Source organism: Arvicanthis niloticus, chromosome X, assembly GCF_011762505.2.
Source record: "Arvicanthis niloticus isolate mArvNil1 chromosome X, mArvNil1.pat.X, whole genome shotgun sequence".
Lineage (NCBI taxonomy): Eukaryota > Metazoa > Chordata > Mammalia > Rodentia > Muridae > Arvicanthis > Arvicanthis niloticus.
Window position 1 is genome coordinate 90658250 of NC_047679.1, and position 27030 is coordinate 90685279.

Consider the following 27030-nt stretch of genomic DNA (forward strand, 5'->3'; position numbering starts at 1 on the left):
GTGGTATACACAGGTTTTCATACCTTTGTCCTTTACCAAATAAATGGCACTTGAGCTTTGAATACTGAAATATTTTTTTTTTTAATAAGGGGTCTCATGATGAGGTGGTAGCAGTGTAGGCCTTAAATCCCAACACTTGGGAAGCAGTCAGTTGGGTCTCTGAGTTTGAGGCCAGTGTGGTCTACAGAGTGAGTTCCAGGACAGTCAAGCTACATAGAGAAACCCTGTCTCAAAAATGCACTACCACTACCACTACCACCACCAACACCAACACCAACAACCACAAAAGGTTCACAAGTATCCCAGGCTGACCTTGAACTTACTACCTAGCCAAGAATGACCCAGAACTTTGGATTCTCCTGTCTCATAAGTACTATCAAGCAGGCATGTGTCAACACTTATGCAATGCAAGGATCAAGTCCAATCCCCCATGTCTGGTAAACAAGTACTCTACCAACTGAGCTATGCTTCCAGCCCCTCCCCCCATTTTCAACCATCTATTTTTTTCCCTATCAGCATTCCAACTTGTTTTTGGTGACAGTCTTCTTGTTCCATACATTGTTCAAGGATGTCAACCCATGCAGAATTTGTTTAGTTGTCCTGTAATTTCTATGGTTGCAAATGGTTATTTCACCTGATATTTACTCACAATGTCTTCTTATCTTCTATATTAAACACCCAGGGCATAAGTATAAAAAAAGAAATATTTGTGATTAATATGAATCTCATGCACTCTAAACTTTCAGTGTATCAAACTTTAACTTTCCATGCACTGTGTACTTTGGTAGTAGTCAGACATAGGTTGATGAAATGATAGATTCTCATAGAAGCAGCAAAAACCAATCCATGAACTGAGTCTATAGGCAGTGTTTGAAGTTCACAAGCATAGGCCTGGTTCCTTAAAACACCATTACTGTCAGTGTATTATTCAATGGAATATGAGCCTTTCTTAATTTTGTGGTGTCTAAAGGTTTCTTTTGTTTCTTTTTTTTTTTTAACCTTGAATGACCTAGAGCTAATTCACTATATAAACCAAGATGGTCGTGAACTCATAGAGAGCTATACATTTCCTGAATCCTGGAATTGAAGATATGTACCACCCCACCAGGGTGTGTCTGAAGTTTTCTAGTGATGTTATTTTTTAACCTAAGGTATTATTGAAGGCTTCTTTCCCAAACGTCACAGTTGTAGGAGGGTTCCTGTACAGAAATGAGTTTACCAGGATAGTTAGTTTTATTCAGTAGTAATGCTAAGGAAGAAACATGCAAATAAGGAATATAACTGTGGCCAAGATTGATAAATTAAACCTGATGAGTGTCAGGACTGGGTAGAGGTCAGCACAGTACCCAAAGAGTAGACTTTGATAGAAAGGAAGTTGTTAGAGAGCATTTTAATAAATGTACCCATTCATAAGTAGGAATGTTGTATGTAAGTTCAGAGATAGTCATCTTACCTTAGACTCATTCTGGATCTTAAATTCGAAGCAGCCTTTGGAAACTCCAAGCATCAAGCAACTTCACTCACTGTTGACCTTCACTGAAAAATAGCGCATGACGGTGTGACAATATTTGGACACACTTATGTGCACCTGCTGACAGCACAGGGCCTTGAGAGTTGCAGAGCTGTATTTCAACAGCCTTTTGCAATGCATTTTTTCCTACCTGTGGATGTTAGTGTTTATATCTGAATAAACAAGTATTTGAGCCATACTAAGGAAAATCACTGCTTCCTCTTTTCTCTGGAGATCTACTTGAAGAGATGGGTAACTGATTAGGACTGCATATTAGGATCATAAAGCACCACTGTTAGGCTTATTCCCTGTAATGCTAAGGAATTAAAACATCAAAAAAAAAAACCAAAACAAAACCAAAAAACAGTTTATTTTCATAGTATTTTTCTCTGTATTTCTTTAAATTTTGAAATATTTCATCAACAAAGTCATATATACTAAGGTTCTATAATAGGAGGATCTGATATGCGTATAATTTGGGACATGATTATTTTAGTCAAAATAATGAACACACCCATCACCACTTTTAAATATTCTATGTGTTTTAAATATTCTATATGTAGTTTGTACACAGATTGTGCTCTCTCATTGATATCAAGAAATCAATGCACAATTAGTAACTATTGTCACCATGCTTTATGTTTGTCACCACAATTTATTTATACTATAAGTAAAAGTTCATAGCATTTCACTAACATTTTCTATTTTCTCCCACTCCCATCCTTTGGCAACCAGAATGGCTCAAACTCTGCTCTGATGAGTATGGCTTTTGATTTTTTATTACACATATATGTGAGGTCATGCACTCTTTTTCTTTCTGTGTCTGGTTCGTTTTACTTAGCAAGCTCTCTCTATATCTATATCAGTATAATTTTCTCTGATTAGCTAGAAATTATCTCAAAAGAATGTTTCAAATCAGTTTACTAAAACCAAGCCACTATATCTACTCTTCCTTCATCAATTCCCTAATTAAAAAAAGGACCAGATACCCAAAGTTTCTGAGGGGTAAGCAAAACTTGACATTTATAACAAAAAGTCATCCTCTCTAGAAAAGAATTTAACATCATTAATTTTCATTTAGCCAACTAATTATCTTGGCGACTTCTATCCAGTATCTCTAGGGATGATATTTTATTATGTACCTCTTGTCAGAGATGCTAGGCTGTTTGGTTCCACTCAATAAATATTTGCTGAACATCTATTATATGTCAGGCATTGTGCCAAGTATGAAGACTAAAAACCCAATGATTATAATAGTTATGATTTATTGACTATATGCCAGATACTTAGATGCACTGTGTCTTAAATTCTCCCAGCATCCCTATCCCCTGTGCCATTTCACAACTAACATAACTGATGATCAGAGAGGTTAAATAATATGTTCACAGTAACATATAGTATAAGTAGAACTTTCACATAGTTGTCTGTGACTGCAGAGTCAAATTCTGACTATATAAGTATATATACATATACTCCCTGGTCATCATCTAGCTATGTTTTGCTACTTCTATGGGGCAGTCAATGAGTAATGCATGAAGATACAGTTGAAGAAAAATGTGAGTAGTAATAAAGTAAAACATATTAGGATCAGAAGCCCAAGCAAATGAGTTTGAGGCTAATTCTGGTATTGACATTTGAGTGGACCAATGGAGTTTAAGAAAAGTCATCTGAGCTAAGGAGGAATAGCAAAGACTTGAAGTTCAGATACAAGTAGTAAAGCACAAAATGTCAAATAAGGCCAATTGCAGTGTAAATCTATTCTGCAAAGCATTGCGTCTGCTGTCCTCACAAAAGTCAATAAATCCTCCTTTCCATGATGTCTCTTGCAAGTTAGGTCACCACTTTAAGCCTAATTATGGAATCACAATTAGTGACTGTTCTGTTTATTTTAGGGAGGTAGTGTGCATATAGGATAACAGATGTCAAAGTAATGTTTAAATGTTTTAATTTCAATTAAGTATGTTTTAATGACTTAATAAACATTTTTTTGCACTGTAAAAGTACAGTTCAGGTTTCTTTGTCCCTTTATGAATAATTGACTCAAATGAACATGACAGGTGCCTTTAGATGTATCTGGGAGTGACAGTCAATTGCTATTCACCAGGTTTTGTTTTAGGACCTCCTGCTGAGTCTTCTGAGCATAGTGCAAAGCTGATTCTCAGACACTTTCCTATTTATTAGTTTGTTGGTTTGATCACCTGGGTATGGTAGAGGAGACTCAGAGGTTCTTTGCTAAACTAGACAGAAAATATATTTTTATTTGTATCCTAAAGTGATAGATGTGATTTTTCTGGCTTACCACCTAGGTAGAATGAATTTTTTTACCCAATTTTAAATTTTGTATTCTAGTAAGTACTTTTTGTTTCTTAAGAGGAGCTCAAAGAAGGTTCAAAACCATCGCTAGTTTTGGACCGGATTCTCTGTAAATGCTGTTAAATCATTATCACTATTTTTCATAAAGCAAAATGAAAGGTGATCACATTTACCTTATAAATTTATGTTATATATTGTGTATTATATGTTATATCTTCTTTGAACCCAAGAAGCAGGAACAGGACTATAGGGATGTATCACTCTTTTGAATTCAAAATGACATGATTGCATTTTCTTAGCAAAGAGAAAACAGACTTCATTTATTCCAATTCCTTAAGTACTTATCAATTATGTACCTAGTAATAGAGCAAGAACTTATAGAAGAGTCCCAATAGACACAATTGAGTATGTAGTAGAAAGAAACCTTAAGTAACTATCTAACATTAATCTTGTCCAGATTCACTAGTTCATTTGTTCTTTAGTAGGTGAATTAGATCAGTCTTTCGGATTGTGATGTTTTCATGATGGAGAGAGTTCAGAGGAAGCAAAACTACCATTGTGACTTTGGACTGAACAGTAGCAGCTCCTTGAATAACTGATAATCTGCTCTCATCTATGCTCATAGAGCCCTTGGATATCTTTCAGGGAGTCAAGCTGCAAGTTGACTGCCAGTTGAGCAGTGCTTCTCATCCTTCCTGATGCTGTGACCCTTTAATACAGTTCCTCATGTTGTGGTGACTCCCCCCCCCCCAGCCAAAATAACTTTGTTGATACTTCATAACTATATTTTTGCTACTGTTATAAATCATAATGTAAAATTATCTGATATGTGATCTCCCTAGGTGCCAGGACCCACAAATTGAGAACCACTGTACTAGAAGAATAGTTAGTTGGTAGACTTTTTAATCATTTCAGTTTAAATTACAGAACCTCTTTTTTTATTTATTGGAAGATTTTATTGAGAATAGTGGTAATCTATTGCTTGTGAGTTAGACATTAGATAAAATGCTCATTGATTTTATGACCTTGGGTAATTCATGGAATCCTTTTGAACTGCAGTATTTGTTTTGGCCTAATAAGTTTTCTCTTCAGTACCTATATGTAAAAGGCTTGGTCCCTTATGATAGGTCTCTCTCTTTCTGTGTGTATGTGTGTTCTTTCTCTCCTTCTCCCTATATTTTTCTCCTGCTTTTGCCTCTTACTATGAAGAGAACAGTTTTACACAACTATATACTCAACTATACACACACACACACAGCATCAAAACAATGAGACCAACATATAATGCACTTAAATGTCCAAAATTATAATAAAAATAAATCCATTTTAATAATGGTTTTCACTAACGTATTTTTTACAGTAATGTAAAGCTAGTATGCTCTTCTTACAGATAGGCAACAATGACTAAATGTATATATAAGTCATCAATCAGCATAATGCCCTTCCACAGAATAGACACACGAGTACCAATCTCCCTGTACTAAATATTCTGACATTGTTTTTCAAGATAAGATGAACACTTATTTGATTTAAAATAAAAACAAAACATTTTCTAAACCCAATAGTAAATGGCTGGTTTGGTAATCAACATAATCTCTTTTCTGAAGCTTAAAGGCTGACTCTTACTTTCTACTACCCTTGCTTAGCTTAGGGAAATACAAACAGGGCCATTGAAAACAGAACTCAATATATCTGAGAATAACAGACTGTGTTGTTGCTCAATAACTGTATATTACTTGGAGGAATCTGACAGTTCCTGCATTTTTAGCCTAAATACTAAAATGCTGTCACCATATTTCTGGTCCACTTAACAACTACTGATCAATTTAAAAATTCTTTGATTTTTACAGGATGCATATGAGATAAAGGTTGTAAGCCATGACTCATCCTTGAATTCAACCCACCCATCTATAGTTACTACTCTTTTCCTTCTGTCTTTGAGCAAATGAATGGCTGGCAAGAGGCCAAATTGATAGGTTCTTTTCTTGTACTAAAAATAATCTGATTCTCAAGCCGTACTTGAAACAGGTGGATCAACAATACTCCCTCCAGTAAAGTAAAAGCCTGAATGACTTGATTTATTACTTTCAAACAATTTCATTATGATTGATTGGTAGTTAATGGAGCAAAAATGGGACAAAGTGCATGGTGGAACATTTATGATTGTAGTATAGTGAGTGCCTATATTCACAGTAAGCTTTCAGGTTTGGATAATATTTATCAAGTGGGAAGTGTTTTTTTTTTTTAATGTGCTTTGATTTTTACTCTTACAGCTTAAAATTCAAACTATCCCATTTGTAGAATACATGTACTTTTCTTTCCATTTTCTATCCCAAAGTGATTCTTGGAAGAAAACCAAGACATACAACAAAGACCCACTGAAAAGTCTTTTATTGTGGTAAATATCAAATGTAAATCAATAGACACTTCAATTTTGGCTTATGAGTCACATGCTATGCTCTTCTACCAACTGATGTCAATAAATTCAATCAAGGACACATTGAAAAATAACTACCATAGTCCAGAGTACATCTTCTACCCTTCTACCACATCACAAACACCTGTCTCTGTGTCTCTGTGTCTCTGTGTCTCTGTGTCTCTGTGTCTCTGTGTCTCTGTGTCTCTGTGTCTCTCTGTATCTATCTATCTATCTATCTATCTATCTATCTATCTATCTCCCAAATATGAGTCAAACTTGAGCCTACAGTTAACTCCATAAGGACTAACTATTGTCATGTTCTAACAACTTGTGCTAACCTCTTCTAAGTCTAAGAATTCTATATTGCTTCATAATGGCCACATTCTTTTAGTTTGAGTTTATCAGAATTCTGTAAGGTATAGGCAAAGCCCCACAGAAACCTTGATCTGCCACATTATCTAGAAGTTCAACAGATTGGGTTTATTCTCTTCATCAAGAGAAGTGCCATTTCTAAGAGAAGAATTCTGACTTTGATCCTGTTCTATCGTTGGCTTTAAAAATCTGAGAAAAATTACCATGGACATATGGAGGAATATCAGTTCTCAGGAGGCTACTTGAAACAAGGCTGAAGAAATAATCCATTTTATAGCTTGGCATATGGAAATAGTTCCTTACAAGTATTTACATGGAGTCATGTGTCTCAGACTTTACCAAATGTTTTCAGCAACTAAGAAAGCTATTGCTTTGGAGACAGAATGGAAATGGAATAAATAAGAGGAAAACTTCAATGGAGACTACAAAGTTATCCATGGAGATGAGGGGGCCTCTGGGGCCCAGATCCTGTATGGAGACCCATTAGCAGCCAATCCTTCTCAAAAAAGGGAAGTCATTATCTTCAGTGGTATATCCATTGATAAATTCCTTCTGCAGTTGATACCTTCATAACCATACCTATGCAGACAGACCTGGTAAAGTCATTGATTCACAAAAATAGATAGATAGATAGATAGATAGATAGATAGATAGATAGATAAATAACCCCAGCAAGAACAAAAATATATTAATGGAAGGGGACTTTGGGGGAGGTAAAGAGAGTTTGGTAGGGGTAAGAGAATAAGAGTGTGAGGTGCTAAGCATACCAAGATGTATTATATATTTGTATAAAATTTTGAAAGAATATATTAATTTTAAAAATTTAAAATGAACACAAGGCAAATTGTCTCAAGAGCCATGGATCAAAGAGAAATATTTGTGTAAACTCAGAGCATCTCCTAATGGTTTATTTTTTGTCTAATTTCAATAAACTGGTCCTGAGAACCTTCCATTACAATATCATTTTCTCAAATGTGGTTGGCTGCTTCCTATTGGTGTACTTTAGATACGTGAAGATGCCTTTGTTCCAATTTGTAAAATGCAGATAACAGTATTTATCTTATAAGATCACCATGAAGAATTAATGTCCTTCCCTTTCCGTGTTGTGTGTGTGTTCTTTTAGAGAAACAAATGGGGAAATTCAAAATATTCAGAATGAAACAAGGGTCAAAATAAAAAAAAATTAGCAGAGTCAGTACAGATATCATAATCCAATTCAGGACTATGATATAAATAAAACAGCAAAACCAGTGCTGTGGTGGTTTGAATGAGAATGGCCCCCATAGGCTCATACATTCGACTGTTTGGTTCCCAGTTGATGGTTACTTTGGGAAGGATTAGGAGGTATGGCCTTGTAGGAAGATGTATAATCATAGAATCACTGCATGGGCATTAAGATTTCAAAAGCTTAAGCCATGCCCAATCTCTTTATCCCTGTCTTGTGTCTTGTGGATCAACTGTAACTTCTCATCTACCACTCCTCTCCAATACCATATCTGCTTCCCTGCTGCCATGTTTCCCGCCATAAAAAATGGACTCACCCCCTAAAACTGTAAACAAGCCTCCAATGAAATGCTTTCCTTTTTAAAAGATTCCTAGGTTTGGTGCCTTTACAGTAACGGAACAGTAACTAAGATAAGTGGTATAGTAGGCACCCTGAGCCCCTGCAAGTGTTCATATTCTAATCCCTGGAGCGTATCAGTGTGTTACCCTACATAAAAAGGGGATTTGTTTGTGAAAATAACTTAAACATTTTGAGATGGAGGCATTATCCTGGATTATCTCTATAGAGCCTGATTTAATTGGAACCATCCTCATATAACAAAGCCAAAAGATCAAAGGTAACAAACCAGAGAAGCAGAAGCTGGAATCCTATAACCATTATCTTGACAGATGAAGAACTAATAAAATAGACCCTTGCGTGCTTTCCTCCTTCAACTAACATGGAGCCTCATGTGTGTGTGTGTGTGTGTGTGTGTGTGTATGTGTGTGTGTGTGTGTGTGTATTTGTCAGGCTGATTTACTGAGAGGAGCCTACCATAAGTGTCCTCTCAGAGGCTCCATGAAATAGCTGACCTAAACAGATACAGATACCCACAGTCAAACATTAGACAGAGCTCAAGGAGTCTTGTGGAACAGTTGAGCGAAGGGTCCAGAGAGGATTAGGAATCAGGAGGGGTTAAGGACTGCATAGGAATACCAACTGAGTCAATTCACCTGGACCCTTGGGGGCTCCCAGAGACTAAACTACCAACCAAAGAGCATATATGGCTTGGGCCTAGCTCTCCACAAACATATGTAGCAGATGTGCAGCTCTGTCTTCATGTGGGTCCCCCAACAACTGAAGTGAAGGCAATCCCTAAAGTTGTTGCCTGCCTGTGGATCCTGTTCCTCTAGCTGGGCTGCCTTGTCTGGCCTCAGTGGGAGAGGATGTGCCTTGTCCTGCAGTAACTTGAGGTGCCAGAGTGGGTTAGTAGTTAGGGGGGACCTCTCCCCTCTCAGAGGAGAAAGGGAGGGGTAAGGTTAGGGGCCATAGGAGTGGGGGCAGACTGGGAGGAAAGTGGGTCTGTGATTGAAATGTTAAATAAATAAATAAATAAATAAATAATAAAAAACAGACTCTGAACACCAAAAAGAATACCTAGAAAAAGTTTTTTTTCTCTCTACATCTTATAGGAAGGAAAGAAAGAACCCCTAAATCAATTGGCTTTTAGTAAAATGGTCTTGTAATTCAGAATACTCTCATCTTCATTAGGGATTATTTACAGATGTTTGAGGTTAAATAACATGATGATTTTCTTGTTTTCTTTCTTTATATTTTTATTTTATTCACCATTACTAATGTGTATTGATGCAGGTGCACTTATGCCTGGTATTTCTGGAGAGGTCAGAGGACAACATTGGGGCATTGGTTTTATCCTTCCACTGGGTTCTGGGGGATTAAATCTCAAGTATTTTTACCCTCAGAGTCATCTTATTGGCCTATGATTTTTAGATTAGAAATCATGAAAAAGGGTCATCTTGTTTTTGATCATTCCACCCTGAATTCACCTGGTTTTGTCTGGACAAGATTGCTTTGCTCTGTAAGAATTCACATTAGGGTTCAGAAAGGAAGACTTTCATGGTTTATATGACAGTATCTAAATTAGTGGCCTGTAAGAGCAGAGCAGATGGTTTCATATCTATTTCACCACTATAATTCACAGGGTACATGAGAGCCATACTTTTGTCATAGAATTTCTATGAGAAGCAGGCCAGTGACCTTCATCTTGATATCCCTTTAATCTGAGTGGCCTCTGAAGGGCAAGTTCATAAGGAAAGAATTGCATTCATTAGAGGGGCAGATGGCTACTAACTGCTAATTGGCAATTTCCTCAGGGCTTAGCTCCTGCACTATTTGAGTGTAAGTAGAATATAAGGGAAGGAAACAAATTTTTACCTCTAAGTCTTTATAGCCTAATTGTTAATAGACCATCAAGCATTAAAGTGAAATTGCTATGAGTATTTCTGTAATGGAGATATACAGTCTGCACACATTTATATTACTTTTTTTTGAATATATAATACTATTAAACGATGTCTGCATCTTATTCAACAGCACAGTACCTTGAATAAAAAAGGGATACTTGCCACATTATTTATCACTGAATGAAGCGCTATTTGCTCAGACCATTAGATGCTGCTGAGTGAATACAAGTAACCCTGGAATGCAAGGATGTCCAGAAGCCATGATGTATTGAAGAAATATATCATGTTTCTCCATAATGAGGGAAGGGGCTCACTATAAAATGACCCCTTCAGAGAAAATTCTATTTCAGTAATATGGTCCTTACCAGGAAATAAATGTATCTTTGCCATCTACTGAGATAGTTTTAAAATACATGGGTCAGGAAGATGTGAAGATTCCCTGAGTAAAAAGCACTCACTGTACAAGTCTGATGACATGGGTTTGGATCTCCAGACCTCATGTATCCACATTATTGTGTTAGGATGGACGGTGGAGACAGGAAAATCATCAGGAACCTCACGGCCCAGCTAGCCTGGAATGCAGAGAAGTGGCAGAGATGAGAAACTCTTGTTTAAAACAAGGTGAAAAGCAAAGGTGGACTCCAGAAAGCTGTCCTTGGAATTCTGTACACATACTGTGGCACGTGTATACTCCAAGTTGCACGCACACACTGGTTTAAAAGACACATGTATCAGATTATTGTATTTTACCTGTCAGTCAGTTTGCCTTCTGCTGTGTGCCTATTTCTGAGAAGGGACCTTCTGTATCTTTCAATTTTCTGAGCTTTTTGAACCTTGTAACACTTTTTGTTTAACATTCTTAGTTTTATGAGCCTCAATCCTCCCTCCAGGAGGGACTGGTTCATTTTGTAGGTATTTTACAACACCATAAATATTAGAAAGTACTACAGATAAAAGATTTGTAAAGGGGGAAGATTTATTCCATAATTTTGAAGATTTCAGTCAATGGTCACTAGGACCTATAGCATTTAACCCCTGTAAAAACAAACAAATAAACAAATGAACAGCATAACATAATAAAGCAACGTTGTTCAATCCAGAACAGCTAGGAAGTAGAAACAGAGAGAGAAAAGAGGAGAGAAGAGGTCTGGGAGCCCAATATCCCTGTAAAGTGCACTTACTTCCCCAATTACCTAATTTCTTACCTCCTAAGTGTTATGATTTTCAGTAATACTATTGCCTGCTACTATGATATTCAGTAATACTAAGCCTTTAACTCATTATATTTAACAAGGCATTTAAGGTTTACACCAGAGGGACTGGAGAGACGGCTCAATGGTTACAAGTGTGCAGTGCTCTTTGGAGCAATGTATCTGAACATCCATGTTGGACAGCTCATGACACCCTGTAATTTCCACTTGAGGGAAATCCAAGGTCTCTGGTGTCCATGGATCCTAGCAATGATGAGCACATAACTTACACAAATACAGATGATGTGGAGTTTTACATGAGGAAATCTTCCACAGATACGTGTATTTGAACATTCCTTGTCCTATTGGTTGTGCGACTTGAGGAATAGAAGACTGTTGCGTTAGGTGAGATTTCCAAAAGAACAATAAAGACAAAAAAGTTAGTAACATCAACAAATCAGCACCCACAAGTTCCAAAAGAAACAGACAAGGAAATTGAGGCTGTCATCTGTAGTTCCCAATTATGCATCTTTCCACATCTAATCTTCCCTAGGCTGGATATTTCAATGTGGAGATTTCCTTTCCCACTGTGGTCTGAGTTTCCATCTTACCATCTACAGTGGAGCAGTTGTATTGTTAGCTTCACCTTTTCCAGGATGGTATTAATAGACTCAAGAAAAACCTGAATAAACACTTCCTCTCTTACCTATAAACCCTGTATAAACATCACAACACTGTTGGGATAAAGAATGTTAAGTAACATCTATGACAGTGGTTCTCCACCTGTGGGTTGTAACTTCTTAGGGTATCAAATGATGACATCAGAAAGCACAGATATTTACATTACAATTCAGAACACACTGAAATTACAGTTATGCATTCCTGAGTCTATGATTACTACATTTAACATGACTTTCAACATATAACATTGTGTATATTTTCATTGGTTGTCTCTGTAATCAAAAAGTATTTTAATAAAAGCAGAACAAAGGAAACCATAATTTGAACTACAGAAGATCATTAGCAGCTAACAACACTGAGAAGACTCAGATGCTGCAATTACCTGATAAGGATTTTAAAGTGGCAACCCTAAGAAAGTGATTCAATTAACAATAGCAAAATACACCTCAGCAAAGAAATACAAAATATAAAACAGCTACATAGTAGATTGCATGATTTTCAAAGGAAGTGAGAAATGATGTAATGCAGTACTCATGTATAAAGGTCTCAAAAATTTTAAATTATAAAAAGAATCAGTGAAATATTCTGAACTGTACAGTCTGAGAGAAAATATATTGAAAAATAATTAAAATGAATGGAATCTCATAGATGATTAACAGTAACAAAGGATCTCATGTTCCCTTTGTCAAGAGACTTGAAAAGAGATGAGAGAGAGTCGGGTCTGAAAAACATTAACTGATGAAGCAGAATGTAAAACCTTCCCAGGTGGGAAAGAATACACACACCTACAAAATAAACTCTATGACATACAAAGGAATGGAATTAGACCAATCTCTCTTACTGGGTACAAAAATTCTTAAAGATCTGAATATATAAGTCATGAAATGCTGAAATTGCTAAAAAAAAAAAAAAAAAAAAAAAAAAAAAAAACAATTCAAAATATAAGTTTATGGTGAGTCTTCTACTAGCAGGCTTCAGATGTCTACACCATGCCTAACTGGATGCTGCCATGTTCCTGCCTTGATGATAATGAACTGAACCTCTGAACCTATAAGCCAGCCCCAATTAGATGTTGTTCTTATAAGAGTTGCCTTGGTCATGGTATCTGTTCACAACAGTAAAACCTTAAAATTAAAACTCAACACTAATACATAATTTCTGACAAAAAGAATTTGTGCAACCTCCCAACATGGTAAATACAAAGAAACTCATAATAATCAGAATTCTGAAAAATAAGCAAAAAGAATGTTTTGAAAGAAGCCAGAGCACAAAAGCAAACTATTTATAGTCAGTTAGTCAGAGTTCTTTAGAAGAACAGGGGAAATGGAATAATATATATTATAAAAGTTGAAGACAAATGTCACATGAGACATGAAAATGAAAAAGAGCCTACTGAAGGTAAGAGGGCAGAAGGGAAGGAGGGAGAATGGGGAAGAAGTGGGTGCAGGAAACAAAAACATGTTGTTTTAAAAATGTCACAAAAACCTAACTTTTATAAGCTATTAAAAATCAATGTGTTTGCATGGTAAGGACTGGCCATCTGTGTGCTGGAGAGAGTGAGAACACAGTAGTTGCTCAGTCCACAAGGATGGATGTCTTAGCAATCTTCAGTATGGTGCTGTAATTCTGAAGGATTTCTGGAGAGATGCTGGTCTTTGATCCACATTGGAAAACTGAAGAAGCTGGGTTCTTATAAAAGTGAAGGATGGAAGTTGTGATGGCAGTAGTAAAAACAGAATAGACTCACTCAACAGCAAGAAGTTGTCTTAGTTAGGGTTTTTATTGTTGTGATAAAACACTGTGAGGCAACTTATAGAAAGGAGAGTTTATTTTGGCCTTATTGCTGCAGAGTGATAAAGAGTCCATCACTATCACAACAGGGAAGTACTGCCACAAGAACCAGGCATGGCAGTAGGAGTAGGTAAGAACTTGCAACTGGAACCACAGGCAAGAAACAGAGTACAAACTTAAAAGAGTACTTAAAAAGTTCTCTTGAGTTCTTCTTGCCTGCATGCAAGAGAACCCAAGTGCACTGAATTCTTATTATCATTAAACCTCATGTTATTGCAGCAAATCCCATCTGTGAGTATCTTTGGGGGAGCGCATCCCCTGGTTTTGGATCTTAGAGTCTAACATTTTGGAGGTCCTACTGAGATTCACTCTCTCAGACCTCACTGCTTCAGGGATTGGAGGTCTTCTTGCTCAAGCAGGTTTGTGTACTATCTGTCTGTTTTTTTATATCTGTGAAATGTCTGTGCTCATGGCAGGGGCAAATGTCTGTGTAGTCTGGTTTGTGTGCTAGTGGCAGGGGCAAGAACTGGGCAAACCATGGAGAGCAGGACCCTGGGATAGGGTCAGGACCCTGGGATAAGGGTCAGGTTACAAGTTCCAAGAGGAAATTTGTGGGTAGTGGAAACAGTGGGACAAACATGTTGGTACACTACAGGCCACAGTTCTCTGGGGGGATGCCCCGAAGTTTGTTTATATCGGAGATAGGGTCAGGAACAACCCTTCTCTGTTTAAAGGTGGTCTTTGGCCACCACCACCTGGGACGGTGTTTGTTGGGCTCTCATGGCAGTGTGTTCGTGTCTAATTCTGTTTGTGTTGTTCATTGCTGGTAGTGTTAAAAATCTGTTAGATTTGGTCCAGAGTGGGCTGGCCAAGTCATCTTAATCTATTAAATTTGATCCACCGTAGGCTGACCAAGTTGTTTAAATCTGTTAAATTATGTCCAGTGTAGACTGGCCATGTCATCTGGTTATTGGAGCCTTCCACTGGCAGTCTTTCTATGTCCTGATTGTGTAACCTGGTCTCTACACCTGTGACAGGGGCGAGAACCGTCTGTATCACCTGGTTTATGTGCCGCCCGTGACAGGGGTGAGCTGTCTGTGTTGTTTATCTGTTTTCTTGGCAAACTGCCTGTGTGTTGGTTGTCATTCTTTGTGTTCTTAGACTTTGACTGATGATATTTTAGACTGAATGTTCTGTGTTACTTATCATGAAACAAAAGCTCTCTACCCCTCTCTCTCCGACTCTTGACCACTAACAAGAACAAGATGGCAGCGACTCCCTAGCCTCCACTTTGCTCATCCCCCAGTTCCACAGAAAGGGCTCCTTCACAGCTAATAGCTGTCTTTTATGCCGAAGCAACTGTCCTAACCCTTGTTCTAAGATTCTTCCCCTTGGGTGAGAGATTCCCCTTTTGTTTTGAGCTCTCAGGAGTGCCAACTTCAGTCTTTCTCTTTTTCTAGTATATCTCACCCAGGGGTCAGTCTTTCCAGTGTCACCTGCGAACATAGGTTTCTTCCCCTCCTCCTCCATCATTTGCAACTGGCTACAGCCCAGCCAACTTTCCTGAAGCACCCTGCTTGCTCCCTTTGCCTCCTTGGTCATTTGCAGCTACAACCCAGCCTGAAGCAGTGGGTCTGGGACCCTGCTTGCGACTGTCTCCCCTGTGTTCCTTAAACTCTCATTCCAAGACTTCTCCTCTTGGGTGAAAATTTTCCTTTTTGTTTTGAGACTGTTCTTTCTTGTGGCTGAGAACTCCAAGCTGGGCCTGGAGAAACTGCTCCCAAGAGCTGCCGCCTCCATATGTCTCTCTCCCATGACTCGAAATCTCACTCCTTCTGACTCCGACTTTCCTATCAAGCATCTATGTTTTTTCCTCTAAGCTTATCTTCAAAGTTGACCTTTCCTCTCCTTCTCTACATTAAATAAAAAAAGAAAAAGAAACAGAGAATACCGGGGGGGGGGGGGGAGAGGCTTTCTGATGGAACACCCAGCCGCCACATGGCAGGACAGGCCCCTCCTTCACTGCTTCTAAACTCACCATTAAGATAGACGCTGGGTTCCCGCTGACCAGACCTGACTGGGTTTTGAACATACATGACAGTAGAGAACACCTAAAGGTCTATCGCCAGACGCTAATGGCAGGTCTCCGCGGAGCTGAACGGGTGCTCCACTAATTTGTCTAAGAAAGGACTTGGTATACTGTACTCAATCTTAAAGATGCCTTTTTTCTGAGTCTGACTGAGCCTGAGAAGCCAACAAATCTTCGATTTTTAAATGGAAGGACCCGGGATCAGAAATATCTAGACAACTAATATGGACTCAACTTCCACAGGGGTTCAAGAACTCCCCTACCATCTTTGATGAAGCTCTACACCAGGATGGCGCCCCGTTCAGAGAAAAAAACAAAAAACAAAAAAACCCAGGTAACCCTTCCTCAATTCGTAGATGACATTCTCCTGGCTGCCCCTAACAGAGACACGTGCCTCGATAGAACCTGCCAGTTACTAGCTAAACTGGAAAAACTAGGTTATAGGGCCTCTGCTAAGAAGGCCCAGATCTACAGAAAACAGGTCAGTTACTGGGGATATCTGCTCAGAGATGGAAAGCGATGGCTATCAGAGGCTAGAAAACAGACTGTGTTTCACATCCCCCCTCTCTCCAATGCCAAACAAGTACGGGATTTCCTAGGGACAGCAGGGTTCTGTTGGTTGGTGGAACCCACATCTCTATTCCTATATATGGCTCAAGATCTGGCCTTAATGACTCAAGTCAAAAAGGAGTTCCATAAGGACTTGAGGGTGAGAAAAACCATAGCTAAAAAGATAATTCTGCCCCAGAAAGAGGCAGAGGAGATGGTGAAACAGATGCACCAGTGGACCCGCCTAGGAGTCAAAAAACTTGTGGCCACCATGTTAAACACCAAGTTTCATGTACTTGGACTCAGAGGGCTGGTTGAAGATAGCGTACATACAGCTATATCCTGTCAAAAGACAAATGCCTGTCCAACCAAGGCCAAACCTGGCAAACGCCTCAGAGGTGACAGACGGAGAGCCTATTGAGAGGTAGATTTCACAGAGATCAAGCCGCCAGGTATGGTAATAAGCACCTCCTAGTATTTGTGGACACCTTCTCCTGCTGGGTAGAGGCTTTTCCAACAAAGAAAGAACCAGGTAATGGTGGTGGAGAAAAAGATCCTAGAAAAAAATCTTTCCACAGTTTGGGGTGCCTTAGGCAATTGGCTTAAATAATGAGCCTGCCTTAATTATCCAGGTTAAAAGGACTTCAGGTGGTGCAGAAAAAAATATGGACCCTGCTGGCCCACGCCTATGAACCAGGGACCCCAGAAACATCCCATAGTTTCCAGGTTGGAGATGCGGTCTTCATCTGGCAACACTGAGCTCAAACTCTGGACCCTCGGTGAAAGGGACCATTTCTTGTGTTTCTGTCCACTCCCACTGCTGTAAAAGTTAATAGAATATTGACTTAGATCCATGCCTCTCATGTGAAACCAGCTCCAGAGGCACCGTTGCCCAATTGGACAGTCCGGTACACTCAAAATCCAGAGACAGACTGTAGCTGACCAACATGATTCTACCTGAGGTACTTGTGGTCTGGACAGTGATCTTGTTCCTGGTGAGAAAGCCTGGACTAGCCCTCAAGGGTCACCCTCATGTTCCCCAAAAGCTAACATGGGAGGTCCTTTCACAAACTGGAGACGTTGGTTGTTTGGTCCATTTCAAAGATGGCGGCCCCATATACCTGGTGGTCCCTACATTTTTAATCGCCTGGTTAAATTTGTTAAAGATGGTGTTAATACCATACAAGTACTTATGCTTAGACAACAATATCACGCTGTACACGAAGATGACAACTTGTGATTCCAGGATTGGAATCAGCCACAAAGAAAAGGGAGGAATATAGGAATTTGGTTAAACTTAATTTTTAGTTAAGTTAATTTTTAACTGCCCCAGGACACATATTAACATTCCTCAGGCCACAGGGGAGGGAAACCCACCTGCGAGCAGGAAAGGCCCAGAGCATGTAGACACATTCCGCAGGATGGACTAATCATTGCCACTTACAGACAAGGCAGGTCCTTGTCACCTCATTCCCCAAAGACCACCAATCAGTTTAAAAGTCACACTGTTTAGCCAATCATATTGTGCCTAGTCACTGTTTCTCTAGTCCATCCCTTAAACTGTATAAAAACTGCTCTTAACCTCAACTTGGGGTTCTTCTTGCCTGCATGTGAGAGAACCCCAGTGCACTGGATTATTATTATAATTAAACTTCATGTTATTGCAGTGAAAAAAGTTCTCTTGAGAACTTTTGAGTTCTCAAGACTCACCTTCAGGGTCATAGTTCCTGAATAAGGCCAAAACTCCTAAGCTTCCCCAAACAGAGCCATTGACTGGGGCTGAAGTATCCAAATGCCAAAGACAATGAGGGACAGCTTTTATCCAAACTACCATATTTCATTCCCTGCTCCAATTATTCTCATGGCCAAATCAAAATGTGAAACGAAACTTTTGAAGTACAACTTCAAAAGACCGCATAGTATTTCGGTCACAACACTATTAAAGTGTTCAGTTTAATATCTTTTCTAAGATTCAAGGCATTCTCTTAATTGCAAATTACACACTTCCAATATACAATTGTACAGAATCTGTACTGGACTAAGCAAGATGAAAACACAGCAGGACAAACTCCTAATCCTGTAGTTCCATGTCTGATATCAAAGACTTACATGTCTCTGTACCTCCAGCTTTTTTTTTTTGCAATATCTGTCTCTCTGTCTCTCTGTTTCTATCTATCTATCTATCTATCTATCTATCTATCTATCTATCTATCTATCTCTGTCAGACTCATTCCTTGTCTACAGGTGTCCTTGGCATCTCCAATGTCTTGGATTCTCTACCATATCTCAGACTTCACTTCCACAGCTTCATGTAATGACCTCTCAGGAGTCTCTGTGAAGGGACTCCCTGCCACATGCCTGACCTCAATGGCTCTCTGAATCCTTTATATCCCTTGTGAATCTAAAGCCAGTACCATGAATATAGCATTTCCAAGTTTGGTTACCCACTGAAAATGGACATTGGCTCTACACCTTAAGTCGTAATTACAATAGTTTAATTTACTGTTACTTTCAGTTCAGGTCTCTCCTTAACCTCCTGATCTCTTAGAGCACAAACTTTGACTCCAACATTCCATTTCCTGGTGCTATTTTTCATCTCAAACTGTGCATTTTTTTTTTATATGATTCTAGCTTTTATGTTGAATGTCTACCAAAACCAAAACAATTTAACAAAAAACAATAACTGTTGGGGAAAAACAATTCTACCATTTTAAGCCAAATTTAAAGAGAACTTTATTAAATAATAAATACTGACCAAGAGATGGACTTTGGTCAGGACCATTCCCTGGACTTTCCCAGCTGAGAATGACTGAGCTGCAGGACAGACATATAGGCCATTGTACTTTCCCATGAGGCTTTGTTATTTTCCAAGAACTATAATTCCAAGCATTATAGAAAATTGCCTGGTTCCTGCACAGGTAATGCTTACCGGTTAATTTTGGGCATTATACAACAAAACATATGACATAGTCAATAGTAGGTAGACTGTTTTGAAATCTCAGCCAAGAAAGTCAATCCATTATTTTTCTATTTAGCCTCTGGTACATTTCTAGGATGTAGAAGAATTTTAATCCAGCACCATGGATATTTGGCTGGAACACAGTCATGACCTTAGTACATACCTTTAATCCCAAACAATGTAGATACAAGTTAGTTGATAAAAGGAAGAACCCTTGTTTTAAACTGACTTTTAATTGAGGGGAAAAGTGATGAAACAGAGAAAGATTTGACAGAATGTGTCAGAGATATGTCTTTTTTTTTACTTTATTAAAATACTGTTTATTTCACATGTATATTTGTCTCCCTACCATTTCCACATCTGACCACCACTGTTACTATGTCCTGTCATAACATTCCATACATACTTAAAACCAAGTAAAGGGTGGAGTTCCATCCTTGAAAACTAAACAGGTATTTTAGACAACACATTCTCGGCAATTGAACCTGGACAACATTTATCAAGCACAGTAGGAAAAGTTCTCACTTTGCATTATAAAAAGGACAGCCAGATATCAACTATTACAGAAATGAAGTAAGACGGAATACTTCAAACTGTTTAAACCATTTTCTTAAAGAGACTTCCTCCACTGCCAGAGATCTTGAATAGCCTCCTGGTCAGTCATCCAGAAACAATTCTTTACATAATTAATGTACTTGGCTTCCACTTTGGGAAGAGAACCACCTTTTTCTATACTTGCTTGCATTTTTGCCTTAATGTCTTCTACAGAACTAGGTCCTTTTGGTGTTTTAGGAGTTTTTCCTGTTTTTTGAAGGACTCTTGACCCTTTGATCTTGGTGTTGATGGTTTTAGGTCTTTTCCATTTTGGTTTGATTTTTGTGCATTTTTGGCAGGGGTATCTCGTACAGATTTCTTCACTGGAGCCTTCTCTTCAGTTTCCTCTTCATCAAAATCATCATCTTCTTCATCATCATCCTCATCATCTTCATCATCATCCTCCCCATCTTCATCAAGTTTTACTTTTTTCTGTGGAACCTTGTTACCACCTCCAGGAGCAGATTGATTTTCAGACATGCCCAAGAGTTTTACATCCTCCTCATCTTCATCTTCTGACTCTGCATCTTCCTCTACAGCTACTAGGTGCTGTCCACTAATGTGCACAGGCCCTGAACCACACTTCAACCTTAAGACCACAGGTGGTGTAATTTCGAAGCCCCCATGGGAAACTGTTGGTTGTACAGACATTTTCAAAGTTGCCAGTGTAAATTTAATTGGACTGCCTTTATAGTTCATTGATTCTGCCTCTATGATGTGTAATTCATCTTTTGCTCCTGCCCCTAAACTGACCGTTCTCAATGATAACTGGTGCTCATTTTCATCATTATCCACTTTAAAGTGATAGTCTTTGTCAGCCTTTAGTTCACAACCAAAAAGGTAGTTCTGAGGCCTGAGAGGGCTCATGTCCATGTCCATTGAGTCTTCCATGAGGTGGAGGCACGCACTTCAGTGTGGGAGAAGCCGGACGGAAAACAACTGCCTGCTGCTCCACAGAACAGACACACAGGACGGAATCACGCCAACCGTCAGAGATATGTCTAACTCACACAAGAACAGGAAAGAATCTAAGAGCAGTGAGAGAAAGAGGATGCAGTTTTTTGTTTTGTTTTGTTTGTGTGTGTGTGTGTGTGGTTTTTTTTTTTTTTTTTTTTTTTTTTTTTTTTTTTTTTTTTTTTTTTTTTTTTTGTAAAAACTGAGACAGTTTTACAGACAGGTTACAGAGAGAACAAGCTAGACACAGGCAAAGACAGAACAAGCCAGAGAATACACAGCCAGAAAATTAAAACATATTGCCAGGGTTAGTTTGAGGCCAACCTGAGCAGTTCAGTAAAAGGCCAAGAAAGAAGCCAGATTGAATCAGTTTGGAGATGGGTCTGAGCCAGAACAGTTGAGTTGATCTAGCCAGCCAGAATTCAGAAAGGATGAACTTATTCAGCAATAAGACAATTACATCAGGCAAATAAAAGTTACTTTTACAGTAGGATAAGAGTAAAAAGTAGCCATATTCTTTGCCAAAATACCACAAGAATGGTCTCTAGCTCAGTTGCTAATATTATTCCAGTCTTCTTAAGATTGTCCTCATCTGTAGTTCACATTGCTCTTATCACTATTGTCTTCCAAGTTCCTATTAGAATGGTCATTAAGTTGTATTTACAACATTCAACTGCTTTCCTAGTCCAGAGCCCCCAAATCTTCCACATTTCTTCAAACTCAGCATGGTCAAATCGTTACAACAACAACTAACTTCCTGACATCACCTTCTGTGTTAGTTACTTTTCTATCACTGTGATCAAACACCCTTTCTAAGGCAACTTAAAAAAGAAAGCATTTATTTTGTGGCTTATGGTTTCAGAGAATAGAGTTCATGACCATCATTGTGAGGAGCATGGTAACAGGCAAGAGATGGTGCTAGAGCAGCAGAGAGCTTACAACTTGCTATGCAATTATGGGAAGTATGAGGAAGGCACACAGAAAGAGATGAGAGAAAAAGAAGAAAAAGGAAGAAGAAGAAGAAGAAGAAGAAGAGGAAGAGGAAGAGGAAGAGGAAGAGGAAGAGGAGGAAGAGGAAGAGGAAGAGGAAGAGGAAGACAAGGAGGAGGAGGAGGAGGAGGAAGGAAGGAGGAAGGAGGATACCAGAATGGCATGAAATCCACTTATTTTGACAAAATTACCAATCACATATAGGGCTGAATATGAATATGTTTCTTTCTCATCTGAAGCCTCAGAAGTCATAAAGAATAGGACAAAACCAAATGTAAACACCGTATTTTATAAGCAATAGAAACACCATTCAAAAAGTGAAAAGGAGGTCTAGGGGTACAATGTAGTGGTGCAGTAATACATAGTATTTCAAAGGAGGGGTGCATGGAAGAAGAAAAGTGTAAGAAAGATAGTGTTAAATTTAAAACTTCATCATTGTCATGCCTACTAAAAGACAAACAATTCTTTGGATAGAAATAGAGTAACTACAAGAAATCCAAGGTGACTTGTGAAAGGAAACATGAGAATCAGTAAAACAGGGCACAGGTATTATCACCAACAAAATCTAAACAATAATGATAGAATCATTTGACTTAGTGCTCAAAGTATCAAGAAATAAAAATGTGATTGTTTATGTTTAAAATCTGAAAATGTGTAAAGGTACCTAATTGGTGTAAAATCTTATTTTACTGAAACTGACATAACATTGGTAAAGAATACAATAGTTCTCATATCTGTGTCTTTAATATGTCATCTCTTTGTATTTCTATGCAGCACCAAACAGAAAACTACTAAAACCATGCACAAATATAAATTATAAAGATTCAAAAAATAAAATAAAAGGAAGAAGAAAGCTAAAGAAAAAGGAATTGAATAACTTAGAATATATTTCTATCAAATATTGAAATAACCCAAAAGATAACATTAAAATGGAAAAAGGGACAAAGCAAGTAATGAAATCATCCACTCCAGACCTGCTCATTTTCATTATTACTGTAAATAGAAATTGTCTAAATATAACATTTAGAAATTCTAGATTTAAACCACCACCAAAAGTATGTGTTAACAATCATTCCCTTGTTCCACTCTCACAAGCTTGCCAACAACTACTAATTGATTTTTTCTCTCTATGGGTTTGTCTAGTTTGTCTACTTTGGGTATTTCACATGAATGAAATTACACACTATGTATCCCATCATAAATGAATCTTTTAAAATTTTGCTTTGTGTTTACAAGGTTCACCCATGTGTCATACCTCTTAGTCTTAAGCTATACCTTTAGGATAAACACAGTGGACAGTAACTGTAAATGGGGTCATTATGTGCTTCTTAAAAAGACTTGTTTATCAAAACTAAATTTTGTAGGTAAATCCAGTTATTTATATTTTAGATGAGAAAAATGAAACTCAGAAAGATTCAATAATTTGTTCAACATATCATAACTAGTACTTGACTGAGCCAAAAATTAAACTTAGGTCTGATGCCAAAGCTCATGTTCTTCCCACTATGCCTCATTTCAATTTATTGTCCAAAATAGAGTGGAACTGCTCCAGAAGACAATTTGGGATCTTCCCAATGACTGGTGATAATTATTTTTTGGCCAGAGCAGTAATATTTGAAGGTGCTATTGGCTTTAACTTAAGTTGTTTTCAGAACCAGAAGAACTGATTTCCTCCAACCGTGAAAACTGCTGTAATAAAACTATACCTCTCGCATTTTCTAATTGTTGCCCAAGCTGCTGTATTTAAACAGATTTGGCTCATAGTTTTCTCAATATCCAAAGGGAATAAGTATCTATAGACTCTTCGGGTTTTAAATGCAAGTAATATGGTTACACATATTAAAGTTGACAGTGACTTATCGAGGTTTTCATGCTTAATCAACACAAATGAAATGGGCATCTATAATTATTTCTGAGAGAAACATGTACATGCCCAGAGATATGTGATGTTTCATCCTGGAGATTCTAGAGTCTCCTTTTAAACATCTATTTTTTTAGTGGTAAAAAGAATACGTTAAATTTTCTTTTCAGATACTTGAGAGCACAACATCTGTTGAACAAACAATATGCATTTGCAAAAAGCAGCTTAGCCAGCCATATTTTCAGTAGATAATTTCATATTCTTAGATCATCAGATAGTATAAGCCATCCAGGTAATTTACTGTTTTGAATCAAAACAAAATTGTCTCTTCTCACCCCTACAAACTATTTTTCTTGTTTAAAATGTTGCCTAACAATAGCTTTCTCCCTTTAACTTCCAAGTTTTGTACCATCTGTTAAGAGAGTGCCTATTTTGAATGTAGTGCCTTAAGCACTCTAACATCCTTATAGCTTCTACAGGAGCAAAATTATTTGGAAAATGGATACTGACCTTAGAAAAGGGAAAGATGTAAGGTTGAATCAGAGGCTTTGTGTGTTTTTATAAAGTTTTTATAAAGTCTTCCATGATAACCTAACCAGCCCTTCATGGTCCATCCTTTCAAGTCTAGTACTCTCCTCTTAAGCCTCTGAGCATCCTTTCCAGACTAAGTTGCAATTTTCTTTAAGCCAGATCTCAATGTTATATCAAGTAGATTGTGAGAAAAATATGAAAGTTTGAAGGAAGCCTAGCCCATTAGTAAACTCTGTAAGTGGAAAAATATATTACCTTTTTACCATGTTACCATCAAATGATCTTGTTACGGACACTTGGTAGAGAAAATATAAAGCACTGAGAGTTATAACAAACATTGGATTGTATTGATACCAATTTGTAGAGGTTTAAAGGGAAAGGAATGGAGGGCAATATATGAACAAGTCCACAGATTACTGTTTGATATGGATTATGGATATCCATCTTGATCAAAATTTACTTACAAACCATGGGTCTCTGAGAACCTGCTATGCTTAATTTTATGTGGTAACTTGATTGAACTAGGGAGTTCCCAGATGTAGTTAATTATTAGGGCTGTGTGTGTGTGTGTGTGTGTGTGTGTGTGTGTCTGGATAAATTATGAATTGGTGGACCTGGTTTACTATAGATAGGCCATATCTCTAAGGGAGATAGGCCTTATCTAGTTAGTTAGAATTAACAACATAAAAAGTTGAGTAAGAAAAACTGCTTTTTTACTACTTGATTTTCCTTGGGATAGTCTTCTGTTTTTAGACTCATACTGAAACTATAATTTATATTATTTATTTTCCTAGTTCCTTGATATTCAGATTAGAGTAGAATTACATCATTAACTCTTTTCTGTGTGACATCTCAGCCTCAAGAAGTACATAAGACAAATATAAAGACACACACAAATATGAATTATCTGTGTTTCTTAGCGATTATTCTTAACCACTAAGCCATCTCTTAAGTCTCAGTCTTTACTATTTCTTTTTCATCACCCTCTCTTTAGTGGTCAAATATACAATGAGGAAAGATAGTCTTTATCTTTGCTATAGACCTTGTTTATATCCTGCATGAGATAACACTGGATAACAGGTTTTTGAAAGCAGAATTACTAAAGGAATTTTCCATATTCCAAACCTTATACCATCTAGAGTGAATAAAGTAGGCCTAGATCTAATCATGTTTCATATCAGATCACTTCTGTCTTTCACTATTACATGTTATTGTATATGTTATAATATAGGATGAAGGATTACAAGTGATCCCTTATTGACTTTATCAGCCATTACTTGACTTATAATACTTTTTTCAACAATAATTTCCAGTTCTATTTCAAAATTTCTGATGGTGATAAGTAGTATTTTCATTTAAAAGTGAATACACTGATTTATTTTTAAAATATATCTAAATGTCTGATTATACTTTAATTCAAATAATTTTTAAAAGATTTTGTTTTTATTTTTTCATACATATGTAATTTTAATTTTTTTCAAAATATGTTTTTAATGATGGTTCTTAAATGCTTTAACCTTCCTTGTAACCCACCACCTACCAGAGGTAGGAGAAAAGAAAGGATACAGAAGTGGGGGGTGGGGGTGGGGGGAGTGGACCTTTTTAGAAAGGTTCTTTGGAGCAACTCCCATCTGTGTTGTCTGGAAATCAGCAGTTCAGTTCACAGGTTAGCAGGCATTGGCAACTCAACTGGCAAACACTTCCCAGATACAGCAGCAGTCCCTTTCTGTAGAGTCAGATTAGCAACAGTGGTGACAAGACCTAGCAGAGACAGCCAGGCCTCAGCTCAGCTCAAGTCAGCAGGAGGGAGCCAGCGGGACACCAGGAGAAGTCCTTAGCTGTGCCTTTCTCAGGGAAGTGAACATCAGTGAAGATGGGAGACCCACAAGTGTTATACAGTTAGCTGTACCAGCAAGCCAAGCTCTGTCCCCATCACTCCTATTTATGGAGTGCTGTTATACCCTCAAACATCACTGTCCTCCATGTGCCTTGCCTCAGCATGTGCATCCAATCAGCCCAAGTCTGAAGAAGCAGCAAAAAACTGCAGCGCACCACCAGAAGTTTTTTGGTGTGCTTCTCTCTATGGAGTCCCGACACATGCAGCTCAACTACACAAGGGGGACCAATACATGCATGTTGTTAGCAAAGAAACTCTCATCACATGTCCTTTCACATGCTTGCTTCCTTTAGCAGACATCCTCTTTCCTGTGCCTGCTTCAGCGAAACGTTCCTTCATGAGTGTGCCTTAGCCTTTCTCACCTGTGTCCACTTTAAGAAAACATTTCTTCATGTCTTTGCCCCAGCAAAACACCATCCAACTCACTTTCCAAAGAACTCTTACGTTTCCACTTTGTGTGTGTGTGAATGTATGCACATGTGGGAAAGTACCTTTGGAGTCCAGAAGTAGGCATTGAATCCTGAGGAGTGGAGGTTATGGACAGTTGTGAGCCACCTGACATGGTTGCTAAGAGTTAAACTCTGGTCTTCTGAAAGAGCACTAAGCACTCTTAACTACTAAGCCATATCTTCAGCCCCTGTCTTTACATGATAAAGGTATAATCATTCTAGTTTTACTATTACTATTGAACCTTATGAACATGAGCTGCAATGGTGAATGGAAAGCAAGTTTCAACTGCAGGACACCAGAAGAGACAGATGCATTCTTGATCCCTCTGTTTTCGGAACTCTGTGAGTTAATGGGGTAGAAACATTTTTAGACTACCAACTTCTGCCATCCTCATTAACAAAAATATAAGTAT

General features: G+C 38.0%; 1 protein-coding gene and 1 pseudogene across 1 annotated transcript in view; one reads left to right on the top strand and one right to left on the bottom strand.

Annotated features, from left to right (window-relative positions):
* Positions 1–27030, top strand: part of Rtl4 (retrotransposon Gag like 4) — a 324491-nt gene that overhangs the window by 137372 nt on the left and 160089 nt on the right. The gene's annotated exons all lie outside the window — the stretch shown is intronic.
* Positions 19659–20909, bottom strand: LOC117694508 (nucleophosmin pseudogene; annotated as a pseudogene).